The sequence below is a fragment of the Durio zibethinus genome, chromosome 15 (genome assembly GCF_047325235.1).
Source record: "Durio zibethinus cultivar Kanyao isolate XHJ-2024 chromosome 15, ASM4732523v1, whole genome shotgun sequence".
NCBI classification, from domain to species: Eukaryota; Viridiplantae; Streptophyta; class Magnoliopsida; order Malvales; family Malvaceae; genus Durio; species Durio zibethinus.
The window spans coordinates 8,800,625-8,805,730 of NC_143176.1; the positions used below are offsets into that span (position 1 = coordinate 8,800,625).

The following is a 5,106-nucleotide window of genomic DNA, read 5'->3' on the forward strand; positions in this document are numbered from 1 at the left end:
CTAGTTGGGTATCATTGAGAATAACATAAGACAGATAAAGATGCATGTTGCAATCAATAAAAGATTCATTGCATTGACTGATTAAGGGGTTTTTATAAGAATTGACTCAAAAAATTATTGACCAAGGTAGGGTGAAGACTTTGAATAGTTCTAAAATCTATTCAATGAGTTAATGTTTAGATAATTGCCAACAATCATATGATCTATTGATAAATTGATAAACTTTTAATTTCAACAACTAAAGTCTAATCATTAATTAATAGCTCCAAATATAAAAAAAATCTTAATAATTAAATATAGTAGAGTTTGGATACTTGGACTGTTTCCTTGAGTGAAGATGATTATTGAAGTTGAGTGGACTTTAGGTATACCTCAATCACTATATCTTAATTTGATTTGGGGATTGTTTACGCTAAAGAAACCAACTTTTTAATGATGAAGAAGTATAGACAAAAATTTTCTCTGTTAAAAGTTGATAAAATCAATGGATTATAACGAATTATCGACAGATTATGAATGATTTAAGTAAATCAAAATTCTAGTTTTAGAAAATGAATCTGTGGCAAATTACATTTGTGAGGGAAAACATTTCGCCGCTGAATATTCGTGCCAAAACTGTTGAAGTGGCGTCAATGTTTAGCGCTAGAATTTCGTCCCTAATTATATTTTATTTCGATGGATTATTCCACAGAAATTGTTTGGCTGAAAATTTAAAATTTTTATTTTCTTTCAAAATATTTATTGACCGAAAATCTGCCAGCAATACTATTTTATCCAACAGATTTTTTATGAAATTTTCATCAGAAATTTTAAGTGTTTTTTATTTCTTAATTCCAAAAATTATATAAATAAAAAATGAAAGTAATACCTATTATCTAATTTTTCCGCCGCACCTGATTTCTCTTCTGGGCCCCCCTCGACGGCCGATTTTGACTTTTCAAAAGGTCAAAATAATGTTTTATAATAATTTTTTTAAAAATATATCAAAATTATTAATAATAAAAAATACAAATATATAATAACAAAATTTACACTTACAATTATGTTAATATATAAATATATATAATAAAATAAATATAGTAAATAATTAATCTCACAATTTATAATTATAAATCACTAACAATATTCTTTATAAAATAAAATCATTATAGTTTTTTACAATGTTAACAAATTATTTTATCATATTTACCATTTAAAATATTAAAGTAAAAAAATCACCAAAATATATTTTTTAAATAAATTAAATTTTAAAATAATTAAGGAAAGATTATGATCCATAAATTAAAACCTTCTAATTTTTTACATGGTATTTTTACATTATAAAAAATGAGAATTTATTTAAACTAATCATATTAATTATTTTGACATGTAATATTTTCAAATAAAAACGAGTATGTAGAATATAATAAAAAAATTGATTGAAAAAAATAACAATTGAATATTTGTTAAATTGATTTTAATTATTATAATACTTGCATATATATTAAACTTAAATTTACATATTTATAAAAATATAGTGTTGACAAATTTATTATTAATTTTAAATTAAAAATTATTTATAATAAATAAACATAAGTTAAATAATTGTAATTTTTTGAGATTAAGAGTTTTAATATTTTGATACAAATAAATTTTGTAGCTATATATTCAATATAAATACATAAAATAAAAAATAATATATATCAATGCAATAAATTTAAGTTTGAGGGGACTAAACTGATTTTTTATAAAAAAAAAAAAAAATTCAAAATTATTGTGAAAATAATATATCTATAAAAAAATTTTAAAATTTTTCTTTGAAGCATCAGCCCATGCCCCTCGGCCCAGCACACACACTCAATTCTCTTGCCTTCGCCGCTCCCCTCTCCCCTCCAACGTGCCCTTCCCCTCCCTACCCTGCTCCCCTCCGGCGCGTCCCCTGCAGAAATACCCACCCAAGCGATCTCCTCCTTCCCTACACTCTCTCCCTCCTCGCGCCTCATTTGCCCCGTGCCATTACTTAATAGGTTTGGTCCACTGCCAATCGCTTTCTGAAGGCTTACAAGATGCTTCTAAAGGTATTTCGGTGTTTGATGTCACATTTCCCACCCTTCCTTCTTTCCTTTCACATCTCGCAACCCCATGAGTTTATGTTATGAATTTCGATTTTGTTTGCTTTTGGCGGATGAGCTTAAGTTATGGGTTTAATATTGAGAAATGGAAAGGTGTTTGGTCAGTTTTGGATAGTGAGTTTAATTTAGCAAAATTTAGCCGAAATGTAAAGTTACTCTTCATCTGAAATAAGCTTTTTTGGGAATTTCAAGAAATTTTGGGATAATAATGTCTAGAATTCACTAATATTGCTATATGTTATGTACAAGAGTAGAACAACCTTCATGACTCAGCATGGACACTGCCACTTACTTATGGAGTATAATCCCCATCTATATTTAACATTTGCAATTGGCAATATCTTTTGTTATTACTGCGGCTCATGAAGCCCGAATGTATCTGTCAGTGCGTTATTCTAATATTAGATTAGTGCTTCAGTAAAAGTGATATACATATGTTTTTAGCTTTTTGTTGAACTGCCTTATTTCTTCTAACTACGATCACCGTGAACTTGAATGTGTAGGCAATAGTTCTTGACAAAGGTGCTATATTAGATCTTGAGTTGGAGTTTTCATGGCAAACCGTAGCCTGGTATACATGCTTGATTACATGGCTACATTTATCATAAATTCACTTTTTTAAATTATTGTTGATTTTTTTCTTTTTTTCTTTTTTTTGGGTTTCAACAGAAACTGAATACACATTTTAAAGTCAAGGAGGCTACCTTTAATTTTTCCTTCTTTTCACTGAAGTAGAGTCCTTAAAGCTATATATATGTTTCATTGAAGTTTTATTTGGTTAGCTGGCTTATGAATTTTAGAATTATAAACAATAAGAATGTAGAGCATCAAGTAAGAATTTTATTACCAACATGTGATAATTATATTTTAAGCTTATTTGTTTTTTCATGTTGTGAAAGTTTAATTTATTGTGCTAAGTCCTTGAACTGGATATAGAAGTTTTGCTTACTTTTATTGGGACACGTTTGGATTGCTAATCTATTATTTCCAGCTTGAGAAGGCATAAGAAAAACTCATGATGGCACAAATAATGAATTGGAAAAAGGGCGTGCGGTATGGTTCGTTTTAAGTATTGTCTAAGCTGTTGCTTACTTATAGAGTATTGAATTTTGGTTGTTTTGAAAAAGAATATCTATGGGGTATTGAATTTTGTACCTTGTATTTTGTGTTGAGCTTATCATTCTGTTTATGTGTGTATTTTTATTTATAATTTCAGGTTTCAGAGGATATCAAATATGCTGATAAGCAACTAATTATACCATGAGGGCGAAGGTTTTGTAACTACTCATTTTTGGTTTAGCTTAATAAAATCTTCCTCTAACTAGTGGGTTAGCTATATGAATCCCTTTCCTCTTCATAATATTATTTTATGCTTACATTCATTTAACCAGTGGTTTCGGTACATAAGTGTAGAGGCCACAAAAGTGACATATTAACAATAAGATGGAGACATATTGATCAATACCTAACCCAGCTGTGGAATTCATAGTCTTTTTAGTTAGTTTATTGTTCCTTTGTGAGTGAATAATATTGTTGTTTGTGATGGTTTCAAGTTGGCACCTAACAATCATACTTATGAACATGATTATTTTTGTTTAGATTCATGAATTCACTATCTTACATTTAAGTTTTCTGAAGATGATATGATCATCTAATTCATTTTGTGGTTCTCTTTTATGATTTTTCTTGTTCATACTACATTTTCGGACTCCTTGTAATTAAACTTCTATTTTTCTGTTGAGATTTGTTCCAAATGTGAGGCTCAATCTAAAACTGCAGTAGCTAGAGTGAAGGCTGCTCGAAAGGCATACAAAGTACTTCAAAATGCTAGGCAAGAAGCCTTTCAAAACACTCAAAAGAAATCCGAGGAGTGAAGCTGTTAGGGTAATTTTGGCTTTATGATGGTTGTATGTGTGTTAGACAGTTGGAAGTGAACATGTTAATATGATGAATGCTATGTTTTGAAAAAAATTTTGTGTTAGGAAACTTTAAAATGCTATGTATACGTATTGTTCTTTATTTTGAATATTAAGTTTGTTTTAATATGATATATCTTTTTCAAATTGTTTTAGATGTACTTTCCTTTTAATTACTTTTTATTCAATTTGATGAGTTTTTTCAAACAGGATTTTTTTGGCTGAAAAGCCACCTATCATATGGGATTGATACTTCTAGCTTTATAGCCAAAAAGAGCATTGTTATTAGTGACGGAAATAGCCAATACTAAAAACCATTAGCAACAGAATATCAGAACAAATTTTTTAAAAAATAAAATAAAATTACAATTCCGTCGCTAAATAGTATTAATAATGGAATTTTAGTTTGAATTTAAAAAAATATTTTAAGTGAAAATTAGTTTTAGCAACGGAAATTTGAGCCGCTAATATCTGACGCGTTATCTACAAAATTGTTTGGGCGACTTCAAAGTTTCCTACATGTTTTAGCAACGAAAATTTCATCATATAGTATTCTAGAATTTAGAGCATTAGCAACAAAACGATTCGTTGGTAATGCTTTTCTTTCTAGTAGTGTTATGACCTTAATTACTTTTTTCATTTATTCATTCCATTTATCAACAAGAATGGAAAGGTGAAATAGACGGCAGATGCCAATAAGGAATTAGATTCTTTATTTTAGTTATTAGGATTCAAATTTTAGTGGTTTTAAATACCAAAAAAAAAAAAATGAAATGAAAAATAGAATTATTTGGATTAGTGGTAAAATTGATAACAATGATGATGCCGAGAATAATTACTATAACGTTGAGCTTAAAATCATTGATAAAATATATATTTAGATACAAACGTAACAATAACACTTATAAAATATAGTAAGAAAAGAAAATGATCATTAATAATATTAAATTAAAATTTATATATAATTGTTTAGTATACATAAAATTAATAAATAATTAAAAATTACTAATGTTATTTTTATATATCAAATAATATTTTGTAAATAAATATTTGAAAAATATTTCTAGATAAATAATATT

At 27.6% G+C, this 5,106-nt stretch overlaps 1 long non-coding RNA gene across 4 annotated transcripts; it reads left to right on the forward strand.

Annotated features, from left to right (window-relative positions):
- Positions 1-1,644: 1,644 nt before the first annotated feature.
- Positions 1,645-4,161, forward strand: LOC149514655 (uncharacterized). Of its 4 annotated transcripts, XR_016327969.1 has the most exons (4): positions 1,645-2,057; positions 2,615-2,682; positions 3,103-3,164; positions 3,328-4,161. It is a non-coding gene; the product is annotated as an uncharacterized LOC149514655 (long non-coding RNA). The 4 variants fall into 4 exon arrangements; XR_016327968.1 differs by lacking the exon at positions 2,615-2,682; XR_016327967.1 differs by lacking the exon at positions 3,103-3,164 and having other exon boundaries at positions 1,646-2,057.
- Positions 4,162-5,106: the final 945 nt, after the last annotated feature.